The sequence below is a fragment of the Lutra lutra genome, chromosome 4 (genome assembly GCF_902655055.1).
Source record: "Lutra lutra chromosome 4, mLutLut1.2, whole genome shotgun sequence".
Lineage (NCBI taxonomy): Eukaryota > Metazoa > Chordata > Mammalia > Carnivora > Mustelidae > Lutra > Lutra lutra.
In genome coordinates this window covers 20827551-20844468 of record NC_062281.1, presented here as the reverse complement: position 1 = coordinate 20844468, position 16918 = coordinate 20827551, and the positions used below count along the sequence as shown (strand labels likewise).

The 16918-nt window shown below is 39.4% G+C and overlaps 1 long non-coding RNA gene across 1 annotated transcript in view; it reads right to left on the bottom strand.

Annotated features, from left to right (window-relative positions):
* The window catches only part of LOC125099041 (uncharacterized), a 53869-nt gene extending 37246 nt beyond the window's left edge, over window positions 1-16623 (bottom strand). Inside the window, exon 1 of the long non-coding RNA XR_007127012.1 lies at window positions 16174-16623. This is a non-coding gene — a long non-coding RNA (uncharacterized LOC125099041). The remainder of the gene's footprint in view (window positions 1-16173) is intronic.
* Window positions 16624-16918: the final 295 nt, after the last annotated feature.

Below are 16918 nucleotides of genomic sequence, written 5' to 3'. Positions count from 1 at the left end.
ACTCAAGGAATATTCTTTTGAAACATTCTAGAGGAATTACCTGACTAATGACTGCCTATTTTACCAAGAAGGGAGTCTGTATGAGAAAAATTGTCTTTTCATTCATAAAATAATGTTTTCATATATCAAAACTTAACAAGCATTTCATATGTGCCAGACACTGAGTTAAAAAAAAAAAAATATATATATATATATATATATATATATATATATATATAATGGATTCATGCCATAGTAGTAGAAGATTGTGCATCTATGCAGTAGCCTTTATTATTATCTACATTTTTAAAACAAAGAATGTGGAGTTTGAAAAGGAACCATCGATTCTCCGAGTTCTCCACTTACTACAGGAAAGAGTTAAGATTTGCATCTGGGACTGTCCCAATCAGTAGCCATATACTTTTCACTCCTCCAGCATGTCAGCCTGAATACTGTAAGGAAACATCCAGTCCATTAAAAATAGGTAAGTCAACGTGAGTTCTAAAAAGGGACTACAAATAAGAATGTGGGCCAAGTATGAGGAAACACCAAGGATCATGTAGTGCAATACGGCTGGTAAAATCTGATGACAGTTCCTACCTGGAGGTGTGAAATGAAAAGAGAAGGAGTAGTTACCAGGAGCCAGAGAGAGAAAGCAACCTGTCAGAAAATGAGAATTTCGGTCCAGGAGTGTAGCCAACCTAATGTGATCCCACCAGGAAGGAACCGGTGCAAGAAATACTCAATACCTCCCTCACTCTGATCTCCTGCCAGTGATTCTCACTGACCAAAACAAGCAGAAGTCAGAGATCGGGGGAGTCCGTTCATGAATAAGTCCCTATGGGTCAGCCTCCCAAAGAACCAAAGAAGATGGGAAAAGGAAATAAGAGTGAATTTGAGGGGGCATCAGAAGGTATCACAGGTGAAACATGGAGGAAGCTGAGTCTGAGGGGAAAACAAGATGGCCAACATAACCACTTTAAAATCTGTGCATGCAAGGCGCCTGGGTGGCTCAGTCGGTTAAGTGTCTGCCTTCAGCTCAGGTCATGATTCCAGGGTCCTGGGATTGAGCCCTCATTAGGCTCCCTGCTCAATGGAGAGCCTGCTTCTCCCTCTCCCTCTGCTTGCCACTCTGCCTACTTGGGCTCTCTCTCTCTATCTCTTTGTCAAATAAATAAATAAAATCTTTAAAATAAAATAAAATAATAAAAGAAAATAAAGAAAATAAAATATCTGAGCACGCACCTAATTATACAGCATTTAAAAATTGTATTCGTCAAGATTTTACAATGGATTTAACCTAATTTCCACATCAACAATTCTCCTCTACTATGAATGTTACCTCAATGTATTAATATTTCATTATTTTATTATAGTAATAGATGAACTGGCAAAGCCAGGTTCGGGAACAAACACATTACACATTTGAGTCTTTGTAGGCACACGTGTCAATGGCTAACCGCTGAAGCACGCGGACGTAACACAGGTGCCCGGTCTCTGCAGGAATTCACTGAGCAGAGGAATGGGTCATGGCGATTTAGCAAGTGAGCAAGTACATATGCAAAACCAGCAAACCGGAATGAAAGGACAGAAAAGAGAGCTTCCAGTGAAGTTCTATGCCGAGCATCTACTCTGCTTGGAACCTTAATGGAGAAATATGTGTCCATCTAGAATATTCTACAAGTCATTTTTCCTAATCTTTTTATCCTGGTGGTATCAAAAATCTTATTGAAGCTGTTTTGGGTAGTTCACATCTGTGCAATCCTCCTGTCTGAAAAGTTCATGGATCAGTGTCTCCTCCACTGAATGCACGTCCATTTTCACAGACCTGTTTTGCAGGCAACAGAAATGATTAATGAATCCGGGGTGGTGAACTAGCAGCTTGTTTGGTGTTTCTGACCCAGGTGCTTTAAAACTCATTACTGGTACCTACCGAAGCTTTTCTAATGGACCTAAAATAAATTTCACTACTGTTAACATGATTCTGCTCTTGCGTGATCTTGATTTTCATGTTCCTTGTTTATGTGTTGTTACTTGTCATTGTTAGCACTATCAACAAGCCTACTTTTTTTAAAAAGTCGATCTGCATTCAAGGTGGCAATTTACGTGTCCCATTTAGAAAAGAAAAGCATTTGCTACAAAATCGCAGGTTTAAACCATGGACATTTGACACAAGATAGCACTTTTTAAAATGCAGAATCTGTGAGCTTAACATTACAAACAAAGTGCCCTGGAGTATTCCCAATAATGGACATCAGTAATGTGCTCAACACTTCTGTGTGGCTGCGACCCAGCCAACAAACATTAATTAGCCTCTTTCTCACCGTGGGTGGGGACCTTCAACTGGCCAATCAGATCAACTCTTTTCTCCAACTACTGTGATTGGTTCAGAAAGGGACATGTGACTCCAGCACAAGGCCAGTTCCTTTTTTCAAGGTTTAATAGCAGATGGTGGGAGCGATTATGCGTCTGTCTTCTCTGGGATTACAAACAATGAAGGTTATGGAAGCAAGAGCTATCACAGAAATCTCTCTTTCTTGCGTGAAGGAAGCCATCTGCCCTCGGGAATGGGAATAACTCATAAAAGATAATCACCTAATTAGTACATGAAAAATATATCACCAATCCTTTCCCTTGTGGAGGGCATAAAATCTGTATCTTCTACATTCCTATATGACTCATTTATGCAAATTTATACTTCAGTCTTTGAGGCTACTCTCCCCCACCCTTAGCTAAGGAGGGCCAAGGAACCCTAATGGACAATCTCCACCATTGCCCTTAGTGCAGGTTGTACTGAGGGCAAATGGGGTTAACAGAAGAAGAGGGAATAGATGTAAATGACCAGGGGAAAAAAAAAGAAGTAGAAGAAAGGAAAAAAAGAAAATATGAAAAAAAATGTAAGCAATAAACCACAAATCTGGATTGAAAACCAAATTATAATCAAACTTGGTGGTTGTGTAAAAAATTAAAATAAACAAAAACAGACATTAGATAATGTGTGTGTGTGTGTGTGTGTGTGTGTGTTTTAAAGATGTATAAAGGCTTGTGTTTTTAAATTTCAGGGTTCCAGAAGGACTGGTGGTATCACTAGCCAAGAAACGTTATAGTCATTCAGAGAAATTGTGTACGTTAACAGAAAAGCCTTGAGTAAATGGAATTGCACACCACAAATGGAAGATCATATAATCTACTCATATTCTTGACTGTGGAGTAACTTTCAAAATACAATGTGTATGATAAGAACTTCTAAATCTTTGTCATTCACAAAGTATGACAGACTTAAACTGATACCTCATTGAACAGCAGAGGCAAATCTTTCTGTGTATCAATGCTTAGAACACTGTATTTGTTTAAAGAAATCTCATCACCCAGATCCAGAAAGAAAGAGATGTGTAGGATTAGTGCCCAGGAAAAGAGAGTGACTGTCTTATTTACACAGATACTAGGTAATAAAGTATTTCAGAGGAGGGTGTCAAGATTGATGGAACTTTCCCTATGCAGTGATCAAACTCTTAAACAGTGTTAACAATTTTGGAGGACAGCTTTATACACTGAATTATTGTAATTACATTTCTTCTTCAAAAGACCACATGTAATGTAGAAATATTTTTGATAGTTGAAGTGATTAGTATGAATATAAATTCTGGTATTGTATTACAATTACAATTACAAAATAAGAATGCCTTGAGGACTTCTAAAGTATTTTCCCTAATCCAGATGTCTATGCTTTCAGAATTTTTGTATCTGGATATTGTTATTATTGTCATCATCTTCATCGTAATCATTAGCTTACTTCATGTTGAGTTACCAGTTACCCTTTCCTATTATTGGTTTAATGACTTAATGATGTACCTGGCTGTTCAGTACCATTTAGTGCCCTTATTTTCTAGGGAAGAGGAAGTGTGTGGAAGCTGGAGTTGAAGACTGAAAGCTTAAAGCCACCTTGTAGTCAAGTTCATTGGCCTTCTAAGTTGTGCTGTTTGCCAGTTATTTTTGGTTCTCAGTAAATCTAGCTCTCTGTCTGTGTGTCTCTCTCTCGGACACTTGTTTGCTCATCCTCATTTCTATACATCTCACTGTGCCCTGTTTATAGAGTGAGCCTTTATTTGATGTGGGAATATATTTTTGTGTGTGCATCCTGTGTGTGTGTGTGTACTGTGTGCACACACACACATAGCATGAGGCATAAAGCATATATTATAATGAAAGGGGTGGGGGGCGCCTGGGTGGCTCAGTGGGTTAAGCCGCTGCCTTCGGCTCGGGTCATGATCCCAGGTCCTGGGATCGAGCCCCACATCGGGCTCTCTGCTCAGCAGGGAGCCTGCTTCCTCCTCTCTCTCTGCCTGTCTCTCTGCCTACTTGTGATTTCTCTCTGTCAAATAAATAAATAAAATCTTTAAAAAAAAAAAAGAAAGGAAGGGGTGGTAGCTTATGATTATAATAGAAGACAATTATAACTATATTTATATACTTGAGTGTATAGTAAAGTGACTGAGATTAAGAAAGAAATCAAGACAAAGACTTTGATGGAGAACTATGAGACTGATGACAGTACTATTTCAACTATAAAAGAATTGTAATGCAAAAATTGAAAATTATCTGAAGAAACATTTGGCCCACACTATTCTACAGCAGTCTAAATTACATGAAATTACATGAATTACATGGTTTCAACCATGAAAATTCAGTGTCTTTGAGCAAACAAATGACTCACATAATTTATGATATTTAGAGAATGATCTCAGTTGTAAAATAATTGTAATAATTGTAAACCACTTGAAGTCAGGGACCAGTCTTGTTCATCTTTGCCTCCTGTCCACACCTAGCCTAGAACTGCATACAGCAGATGCTCAAAAAGGGCTTTTGAAGGAATTACTGTCAACTCTGCATAAACTGAAACACATGGCTGGCTGCTGGTTATGTAGATGAGCATATGTGTACATATATACATAAATATACTAGGAAAAAATCTTTCATTAGTTATTCAATTAATTATAAATAAAATCACTTCATTCCTTGCAAAGATATTCATTTACTGTCTTTAAGTTAAATGGATCGGTAAGACAAACTCTGCCTTAAAGAGGATTGTAGTTCCTTTGAAAAATATAATATGTTACTAGAGCTAAGGATTGTTTATTTCTACACTATTTGGCAGTATAGCTATTTTAAATGTCAAGTAAAACTGAAATTTATAAAATTTCATAATTTTATTTCTCACATTTATTTCCTAATTTTTATTCAAAATAGTTGATGTGGTTTGCTTCTAATTATTTTGTTTTGAGAGAGCAAAATCTTAGTAATAGAGATAAAATATGACTTGCCAAAGATTATAAGTCAGTATCTGACCAATCTTAAAATTAAAGAATATATTTCAGGATTGTACTCTCATAATTAAGCTCCTGTCCTGCTTACTGAATTCATTTATTTACTCATTAAGTGTAGTGTTCTCTCCAGAGTATGATTCAGTGTGAGAAATTTGTGCCTGAATTTCATTCATTGACTTTGTACATTCTGATTATGTGAGTAACATGGTTCAGAACCTTTGTTCTTTTATCCTAAGCTTTTTAATGTCTGATTACCAAGGTAAGTCCACTGCTCAAAGGTTTTGTTTTTAAAATAACACAAGAAGAAGTGCAAAAGTTTCCTTGTATAGGAGAGATAGTCTGAAAGACTATTACCAAAATGAATTAAATAACTCAGTTTATGCATTGCCTGGAAACTCATAAATCAATGGATGACAGCTGCACCTTCCCACGGTACCATTCATTTCCCCAAACATAACATTGATCAAACTTGTAATCTCTTGCTTAATATTTACATTCATGGTTAGACTCTCAACCCCACAAGAGCAAGGATGTATTAATACGATTTGCCATTTGGTGTCCATTGCCACACAAAAGTGTCTAGCGTAGAATATTCGACCCGATAAATATCAGTTAAATGGAACCAAATTGAACAGGTGAGGCAGTAGGGAAGTCATTTCAGTCATCTATTGGAAATATGAGAAATTCCTTCTGCAAAGGAAATTAAAACTATATCAAAGAAAATTAACTAAAATCCTTAATATGTTTTTATGTGTTATATATATATACAGATATTGCTACCTAAATGTGTGTTCACGTACCCATTTTGATTCTATCTCTAGATTGCCGTAGAGTTTGAATGAGTTGAGAATGTAATAATAATAAGGTGAGGAACCACAAATAATATATATGAACATTTATTGAGTTCTTACTATGTGCCTGGAACTATATGCTTTACATGAAATATACATGAATGAAATATTTGATTCTCACAGCTGCACTACTAGGTAATTACAGTTCCATCCCTATTTTACAGAGAAAGAAACAGCCTAATTCTATAGGTACTTTAAAATAAATGGAAAACAATGTCACCTTTACTGTCTGACAAGCTTCTTGTATGACCACAGGAAAAAAGAAAAAGGAAGGGAGGGCAGGAGGCTGAGAGGAAGGAAGGAAGGAAAGAAGGAAAGAGAAGGAAAAATTCCTAGCCAGAACTTTTTTTTTTTAAGATTTTATTTATTTATTTGCCAGATAGAGATCACAAGTAGGCAGAGAGAGAGGCAGAGAGAAGGAAGGAAGCAGGCTCCCTGCTGAGCAGAGAGCCTGATGAGGGGCTGGATCCCAGGACCCTGGGATCACAAACAGAGACTAAGGCAACCCACTGAGCCACCCAGGCGCCCCTAGCCAGAACTTGTGAAATATACATCAGAACAGACCATTAAGTTAGAAATTCCTTTGTTCCACCTGTTGCAGAAAGAGAAGGGAGTTTAAGTGGGTGTGGCTCTGTCCTATATTCACTGCAGCACATTTCATGGATCACTGATTCTTTTCAGCCTCAGCCTTGCTTTTTGGATAGTAAAGAGTGGACAGCAATGACTCAGTAAGTTGCAGTAAGTTATTCCAAGATTTCAGAGATGCTAAAGACGTCCACAGAATCAAGCTAAGTCTATGAATAACAGGTGAAAATATATAATTTATTGATCTCTTCCGTTGAGCCAGGCACCATGTAGAACACGTTTTATGGATTGTTTCTTCTAAGGCTCCTCAGTGAACTTTGACAGTAGGCATGGTTTCCTCGCTGTGGAGATGAGGAAGTCAAAGTGAAAACCGATCCCAGGTCACACATAGTAAGTGGCCGACGCTAGCTCCCATGTCCTCTTGGGAAGCCAAGCTGCATTTGATAAGAGCACACTGGCAGGGGCCCAAACACAGTAACTGTAAAGGTGAGGCAGACGCAGAAGCGTAACGCAGCAGGTTACTGACATTGGTCAGCCTTGAGCTCATAGGAGACCCAACAGTGGCTCTGTGGGACCGTGGGGGAAAAGGCAGGAGGCAGACATGAGCGTGAGAGACACTTCAGAGACCGAATGGCCAGAGCTTAGCACCTATGAGATGCACAGTGGAGGTAGGGGGGAAACAAGGGGAACAAGCTGGCAACTGAAAGAACCCTTCAGTTCCCGGCTAAGTGATGATAAGAAGTTAGGGAAGTGGTTTGTTAATTATTTCCAGCAGGAAAATGTTGCATTTGAGGTCATTGCCATTCAGTTGGAGATACCCAGAAGGCGGATAAATATGCAGGCATGAAACTCAGGAGAGGGATTAGCCCTATATACAAAGCTATTGGAAGTTGTTAGCTTGGTGGTGAGGTAGTTATTGAACGTGATTAAGGTCACTCGAAAGTGTACCTAGAGTGGATAAAAAGGTAAGGAACCAAGGACAGGAACCCTGGAACCAACCAATATTTAAAGAGCTCTGCCATGCTTCCCAGGATCAAGGCTTGATTTCTTTAAGACATTCTTTACTGTTTGGTTTTAAAATTTTTTTAAAGATTTTATTGATTTATTTGACAGAGATCACAAGTAGGCAGAGAGGCAGGCACAGAGAGAGGGGGAAGCAGGCTCCCTGCTGAGCAGAGAGCCCTATGTGGGGCTCAATCCCAGAGCCCTGGGATCATGGCCCAAGTCAAAGGCAGAGGCTTTAACCCACTGAGCCACCCAGGCGCCCCTGGTTTTAATTTTTTAAACAGCATTTATACTGATAAATTATGTTTGGCTCCCAATAAATTTGATTTGGATAAAATAATACAATAAATAAAATAAAATAATACATAAATATAACAAAATGTATATACACAACTAAATATAATGAAATAAGCAATACAATATATTATAAATGTACAAATATAAAATAAACTAAGTAAATAAATTTAATATAATAAATAATATTAATAAAGAACATATAAGTTAAATAAACAAATATAAAATAGGATATGAAAAATTACAAATACTTTTGTCATAGGTCTGACGTGTGTGATAGTGGCATTTATTAAATGACTTTATTATAAACTATGAATTGCAGAAAATATTGAAAGGGTAAAGAAACAAAAAGACTAATCTTTTTAAAAAGGTTTTATTTATTTGGGAAACAGCAGGAGCAAAGGGAGGGGGCGGTCAGAGGGAGAAGCAGATCGCACTACGAGCAGGGAGTGAGTCACCGGACTGGATCACAGGATTCTGAGATCATGATCTGAGATGAAGTCAGACGCTTAACTGACTGAGCCACCCAGGTGTCCCAAAAGTACCGATGATTTTACCACTTGAAGATAACCCTTATTCATAAATCAATTTATTTACTTCTAGTAATTTGTGGAAAACATAAAATATACTTTCACAAAAATAAAATCAGTGTAATGTTCTATATTTAATTTGTTATTATTTTTATTTGCTTTTTAAGGTAAAATTAGTATACACTAAAATTCACACATTTTATGTATTTATTCATTATTTATTTATTTTTTAAAGATTTTATTTATTTGACAGAGAGAGACACAGCAAGAGCAGGAACACAAACAGGGGGAGTGGGAGAGGGAGAAGCAGGCCCCCCATGGAGCAGGAAGCCAACGGGAGGCTCAATCCCAGGACCCTGAGATCATGACCCAAGTCGAAGGCAGACACAACGACTGAGCCACCGAGGTACTCCAAATTCACACATTTAAAAAATAAAATGCAGTTCAGTGCGTTTTGGAAAACGCATATACCCACTACCCAACAGTCTCAACAGGTATGGAATAGTTCCATTTACCCCAGAAACTTGCCTTCTGTTCCTTTACAATCAATACCCCCAACTGTGGGAAACCCTGTTCTGATTCTCGGGCCATGGGTTAGTCTTGCCTCTTCTACAGAACTTCGTATAGATGGAAGCGTGAAGGACGTACTCTTTTCTGTCTGGCTTCTTTCTGTCAGCATGATGCTTTGGAAATGCACCAGGTGGTTTTGTGTATGAGTAGCGTGCATTGCTACATAGTATCACAATTTATTTAACCATTCGCCTACTCATAGATGCTCTGGGTGTTTTTAGTTTGGGGCTCTTATGGAAAAACCTTGGATCATGTATTTACAAATTTCACGCATGTATGTTTTCACTAATTCTGGCTTTCAGAACTGTCAGATCATATATTTAAGTTTAGGGGCTTCTGGATGGTTCAGTGGGTTAAAGCCTCTGCCTTCGGCTCAGGTCATGATCCCAGGGTCCTGGGATCGAGCCCTGCATTGGGCTCTCTGCTCAGCAGGAAGCCTGCTTCCTCCTCTCTCTCTACCTGCCTCTCTGCCTACTTGTGATCTCTGTCTGTCAAATAAAGAAATAAAATCTTTAAAATATATCTATATCTATCTATATGTATTTAAGGTTATTCCACACCACTGAATTTATCACAGAAGCAATAGAAAACTAATGCATTTTCTTTTATTCTTTTCAGAGTTGGCTTAACCCAATAGCTGATGGGTAGATGCAGCACATGGAGATCTCTCCAAACTCATTCCAGATTGCTACAGCCATTCATAGGAATATAACTATAATCCCCAAATACGAGATACCTAAGTCAGACGTCTCTTTAAATGCAGGGTTCTTAAATAAAAGGGGCCAGAGGATGTGTATTCTCATGTATGTTGGCAGGCAGTCACTAAAACTACTACTAAATAGATTTTTGCTTTAAAATGAATGCCTATTCCTGATATGAATATTCCCGATGATCCGAGAATATCCGCCATTGGAAAACTTGTTCAGTTTGTAGAAACCAGGATGTACTTTGACATGGTGAGAAAATTGTTTTGTCCTTTCCCTGCTCTTGAGACAAGTTCAGGCAGGGCTGGAAGCCTCTACTGTCAGGGGCACCACCCAGCCCACCTCCTCCCTTGGCATCCACACCCAGCTTCTTGCGTAATAACTTTAATCGATTCCCATTCATAGATGACATGAAGGGAAACCTGCTAATGTTTCTGCCCTGTCCTTTTTCCCTTTTACACTAAAACTTCACCTGTGTTCATAGATGCAGTTAGCATCTCTGTTGACTCAGTCCCGGGGCTGGGAAAGAATATGTAGGATGAAAGACAGAGCTTCTGATCTCCGATCTCAAGTGACAACATAAACAGTAAGGTACATGGCCTTGATCCAACACTCCTTTATATATATTTTATGTATTTTTACTTCCTTGTATTAAGAAACAGGTAATGTTTTACCAAGAATGTAGACTAACTGGTTTGGTGAGTTTTATTTATTTTTAAAAAATTAAATAAAAGGAACAGAAGGAGAATGTTTTCTTTAAGTTCCCTTCAAAACTACAAATCAAATGCTTCTGTTAATCATGGAAAAACACACGGAAGAACAGCTATTTCATTAAAGAGCAAAAAAAAGGACAAGGGTGGTCTTAAAATTTGACTTTTTTGCAGCACCCTAACAAATTCTAGTTCTGAGGGAGAAAATTCCAGGCTGCCCCCAGGGGCACAGTCATTTAAGTATCAGACACTTGATTTTATCTTGGGGCTGTGGTCTCAGGGTCCTGAGGGTGAGACTGGCATCCACCCCCCAGCTCAGTGTGGAGATTGCTTGAGAGTCTCTCTCCTTCTCCCTCTGCCCTCCTTATAAATAAATAAATATTTCTTTATTTATAAATAAATAAATGAAATCTAAAAAAAAACAAAAAGAAAATACATTTATTACCAATCTGCATTCTGGTTCATAAGATTTTTTTTTTATCAGTCTTAAAACTGAAAGTTTCTCACACTTCCCTCTTCCCAAGATGAATTCTATAAAACATAGACTATAGTAATTTTCCATTTTCATGAAAATCTGAGAGTTAGGGGCCTTGGGGGAAGGGAAGGAAACACCTGCATTGTGGTATCACTCTCCCTTTTAATTTTCTTGATCAGTCAACATCCTGTTAAAGCCATACCTATAAAGTGCCTCTGGTGGGCATTATAGCAAAAAGGTAAGACCAAGTCCCAGCTTGAAACATGCCTTAAGAGGACAACTAAAATCTATTAGCTATTTCTAAAGATCTGTTTTTTTACCTCAAAATCAACAGATTCCATTTTTAGCGATGTTTGGGGTGGCACAAATTTTAAAAATACACATATGTAAAAATAACACTTCCCTTGCCCCGACTCAAGGGACATAATCCAGGTTTACCCAAGAAAGTCCTAATTTTAAAATTGAAATCCCTATGCTTAAAACCCCCTCAGTCCTGAGCAAACTAAGAAAGGTGGTCACCCTCTCATACACAACCAGATTCAAGTTAGTTTAATTTAAAAAGTAATCCTTGGTAGGGGTGCCTGGGTGTCTCAGTGGGTTAAGCCTCTGCTTTCGGCTCAGGTCATGATCCCAGGGTTCTGGGATCGAGCACTGCTTTGGGCTCTCTGCTAGGCGAGGAGCCTGCTTCCCCCCCTCTCTCTCTGCCTGCCTCTCTGCCTACTTGTGATCTCTCTCTCTCTGTCAAATAAATAAAATCTTAAAAAAAAAATTTTAAAGAAAGAAAAAAAGTACTCCTTGGCTTTTCTCAGGGGTGCCTAGTACTCTGCCAGGAATAGTATATGAGGTAACTATTGTTCAAACCAAGCATTTGATCATTTGACAACATAACATATAATAAACAGTATGTTTTAGGGTTTTTTAAAATCTCCTTATTTGAAAAAGCAGCAAGAAATTACAATGCCTTCTACTTTTTCAAATGATAAAAAGAGGCAAGCCTTCAAATCATGTGGTTTTCAGTTACACAGGAAGTGTCAGCTGAACACAAGCAATTTAAAATTGCTGAGGGAAAAGTAACTTCTAATTGTCTCACTCTGGGGCCTTGTATCTATATTTTTAAGTGACAGTGTGAATGAACATCTGTTTTTCACAGTGATTTAGATTAAATGTTTCAGGATTTGAAGGAAAGGTTTTGTGCCATTTGTTTTTTCAATAATGCTGCTGTTAATTTGTAGCATAAAACAAACACATTAAGTAAATCTAAGAACGGTATATTGTCTTTTCATATAACTATGATAAAAATTGGCGAGTTATCATCTGGCTTTCAAAATTATACGATTCTGTTGACTGATTTTATAGACTGAATGAAGTAGAGGTCTCCATTTCAATTTGGCCCTCAGGATTTATGTTTGTATTTTTTCTATTTGTATGTTTTTTTTTTTAAATCATGGTTTTAAAAAGTTAAAAATTTCTGACATCATTTAGTACACTGAATTTAATTGTGATAAAATTACATCTTGCCAAAATAGAATCCCCAAATTTTTGAAGAGTTATTTGTGATTATTTTAGGTTCCCAAAAGAAGAATTGCTAAGAAAACACTCCAAGCTACAGCTTCATCCAATAAGGACATTAAGCATATTATTATTAATAATAAATGGCACTTAATTGTTTTCCTGCTGGGAGAAAATGTCTGTACTTGAGTTTCTCCTTTGAGAAATCTCAAATTTAGCACGTGTTAGAAAGAGCTGCTGATTTGATTGGGCCATTTCCTCCCTCCTCAGTCCTCTCCTCAGCCCCGTAAATGCCATGGCCACCCCACCCAGTGAATTAGCTGGAAGCCCATGTCCCATCCCGATTCCTACTTTTGCACTTCCATTTCCTTACAGCAATTGCCATCAAGTCTTCTTTATCCTGTCACAAGTACATCTGGAACCCCTGTCCTTCTCTCCCTCTTGGCCCCTGCCCCCTTAGACCAGGCCACCATTGTATTTTTCGTGGATGAGTGCAACTGCCTCCTGACCGTGCACTCCCCTCTCTTAACCTGCTTTAGATCCATACAGCATTAGAACTATGCCTGAAACATACACCAGAGGGGCTCCTGGATGGCTCAGTCAGCTAAGCACCCAACTCTTGACTTCTGCTCGGGTCATGATCTCGGGGCCATGAAATCAAGCCCTGGGTTGGGCTCCATGCTCGGGAGGGAGTCTGCTTAAGATTCTCTCTCTCTCTGTCTGCCTCTGGCCCACCCCACTGCATGCTCTTTCTCTCAAATAAATACATCTTAAAAACAAACAAACACACAAACAAAAACAGGGCACCTGGATGCCTCAGTCAAAGGTCTGACTTAGACTCAGGTCACGATCCCAGGGTCCTGGGATGGAGTTCTGTGTCAGGCTCCCTGCTCAACGGGGAGTCTTTTTCTCCCTCTCCCTCTGCCCCTATCTCTGCTCAAGCTCTCTCTCTCAAATAAATAAATTTTTAAAAAATAAATTAAAAATAAAAATAAAACAAAACATCTGTTATCTGTTTCAAAGCTCTGTACTGATTTCCTGTCGCTTTTGGAAAAAATTCCTAATTTCCAACTCTACCTCTAACAGCCGGAATGAACAGATTCCAGGCTCATTTTCTGCAGCCCCATGACACACTGCAGGCTTTATCTCCATGGATTGTCTTAGTCCATTAGTGCTGTTATAACAAAAACACCACGAGTGGGGTAGTGTATAAACAACAGAAATTTATTTCTCACTCTTCTGGCAGCTGAGAAGTCCAAGATCAAGGCGTCAGCAGATTCCGTGGTCCGGTGAGGGCTCACTTCCTGCTTCATAGACAGCTTTTCACTGTGTCCTCTTGGGACAGGAGAGTCAAGTGTCTTTCTTATAAGGGCAATTTATTCATGATGGTTCCACCCTCATATACCTACTCATTTCCCGAAGACCCCACTTCCTAATACCACCACTTTGCGGTTAGATTTCAGCACACGAATTGGGGATGATAGGGGTGGGGGGTGGGGGAAGGTGCAAACATTCAATCTAGAGTGGATTCCACAAAGCAGACAAGGCTTTTTAGAATTTTCATACCTCTCTCTCCCACCAATATTTCCCCCTCTTTTTGCATTGTCTAAATGTCACCTCCTCAGAGCAGCCTTCCCTGACTACCCAGAATGGGACAGTACTTTCCTTCCAGCACTTAGTATGACTTATAATCTTTTCCTTATGAGCCTCTACACCGTATTTGGTGTCGTCCCACTACAAACTTGTAAGTTTTATGAAGCTGGAGGCTGGAGTGTCTTGTCCACTTTCTATTTTTAGTGCCTAGAGCAATGTCTACAACAAGTGAGTGTTAAATTAGTGCCTGTTGCAGAGTAGGGACTTAGAGATTTTTTGTTAATAAAGGTTCAACAATTTATGTCTTTTTTTTTTTTTTAAAGATCCTATTTATTTGACGGAGAGAGATCACAAGTAGGCAGAGAGGCAGGCAGAGAGAGAGGGGGAAGCAGACTCCCAGCTGAGCAGAGAGCCCGATGCGGGGCTTGATCCCAGGACCCTGAGACCATGACCTGAGCCGAAGGCAGAGGCTTAACCCACTGAGCCACCCAGGTGCCCCTCAACACTTTATGTCTTATATCATTTCATCCTTAGTGAGAGACAGATACAATCCATGGTACCATTTTACAAATGAGAAAATTGAAACTTAAACTCTCTGGCTGTGTAAAGTCCCCATGTAGTCTTACTGGTCGAAAGTGGTGAAATCAGAAACATATCGCTCTGTTCAATTCCCATGTCATTACTGGCCCTGGGACCTTGCAGGCTCCCAGGAACTGGGGCAAATCATAAACATGAGCCCTCCAGGCCCTTCTTCTGCCTGATTAGGAATTACAAAATTGTGATTTCTCTAATTTTATCATTCTTTCTACATTTCTTAGCTGGAATTTATCTATTACCAGGGGGGCTTTATGCTGTATGTGTTTCATATATGTCTTTTTGTGAGTAATTGAAATTACTAAATCATGTGGGTTCCAAAAGTCAGGAAGGAATTTTGAATAGACTTAAATTCCTTATAGTTCCTTAATTCCTTATAATTCCTATTTCTAACAGTCCTTAAAAACTATTCTGAAAGTAACGGGAGGGGGCAGGGATGAGTGGTCTCTCCTGTTCTCCCTCCCTACCATGATGGTAACACTCTTCCCCTTGTCTAGGCCATAGCACACTTATTATCTTCCCACAATCAGTAATAAGAGATCATGTCTTTTCTGTTAGCACAAATTACAGTTATTAGAAATCTCCCTGCAGAGATATTATACCGAAATATCATGGATTGTCTTGTTTAAGTCCTGGGAGTGGTGGGTTTAATGTGATTTAAGCAATCACCATACACTAACAGCAAGCCACATGCTCACCCACACAAACTTCTGCCTTCTACATCATAGGCCTTCTGGATGGCCTCAAAAGAGAAATTGGGGGAGGAGGGGAAGTAGAAGAAGCAAAAAGAGAAAAGGTCTCTTTTCCCCCTTAAATCCTATTATTATATACATAAGTTAACCAGAAAAAAAAAAAAAAAAGCAACAACAATGAACTTAAATTTAGCTGCATAGGAGACTCAAGTGAGCCAATAGACTTCAAAGCCATGAGCTGGGGAGACCCAGTGAGAACCAGAGATCAATAAGGTTGTGCCTTTCTCACAAGCCTCTAGAACTCTACCATCCCAAAGGATTCCTTCTCCTCCTCTGTTTCTCAGGGGCACTCACGAGCATGTCTGTCCTAGATCCCTGCCTTCCCTTTATCTCTACCTTTCCCTTTGCCAAACCAGCCATCCAGCCTGTCAGTTGCACCTCTAAAATGCCCCCTGGGTCCCTCTCCTCCCTTCTGTCTCTGGTGGCATTACCCTAGTACATATTCCCACCATGTTGTGTCTGGAAAAATAAAAACATCACAGCTTCTTAACTGGTCTCCTCCATCTCATACTATCTCGCTCAGGCCACCACTGACCCATTTTTCTCGTAGTAGCCAGTAGGACCTCTTTAAAACCATAATTGTGACTCATAAAGCTTCTCTGCAAAGGCCCGGCAATAATTCCCTATTGTGTTTAGGTTAAAGGCTAAGATTCTTCCTAACTCTTTTTAAGATCCTTCAAGAATTGACCGAGACTGACCTGTTGCTCCTCTGTCATGACTGTCTTCTTTTCCACTGTGGTAAGCTTTCCTGAGATCCTTGCACACATGATGCTCTTCTCCTTGAGTCACCACATGGGCAAGTTGCTTCTACAGGGCTCTTGCCAATACACTCTTCTGACGCCAGATGAATGATCTCCTCCTCAGGGGAGTTTCCCTCATCATCACAACTTCCTCGGATCAGGCCTTATTGGAACCCCATCTCATATCCTGGCACATGAGGGCTCCACAAGATCTGCTCACTGACTTTTAAATTCTCTTCCAACTCACAAGGGCCCGAAAGCTAGCACAACTAGATATGAATCTGGAGTCGTGGAGGATTACTCACCCTAGCATTTGCCCACAGTCAGCCTTACTTGGAGAAGATATGATAGGTGCAAATGGAAAACTCCATAACCCAGGTGTCAAGATAAGCCCTGGGAATTGGCTACATGGCCAATTGCTGTCAAATTCTGTTTCTCCTTCTATGGAAATGTGGTAGCTAGGCAATTTCAATAACATTTGGAATCCAACCCACAAAAATCTCACTCTGAGACAGGATGAAGTGCCAAAACTGGTCGGTTTCCCTTGAGAGCACTCTCCCTTAGGCCATGGACATGGGCCAACTGTCTGGGAAGAAATTTGTATAAATACCTATGCTGCAAACATGCATAGTTATGTTTTATTGAGTTAATTATGTGACATGGTCAGAGTGTCTGATACAGTATGTGGAAGGCCTGGATTTTC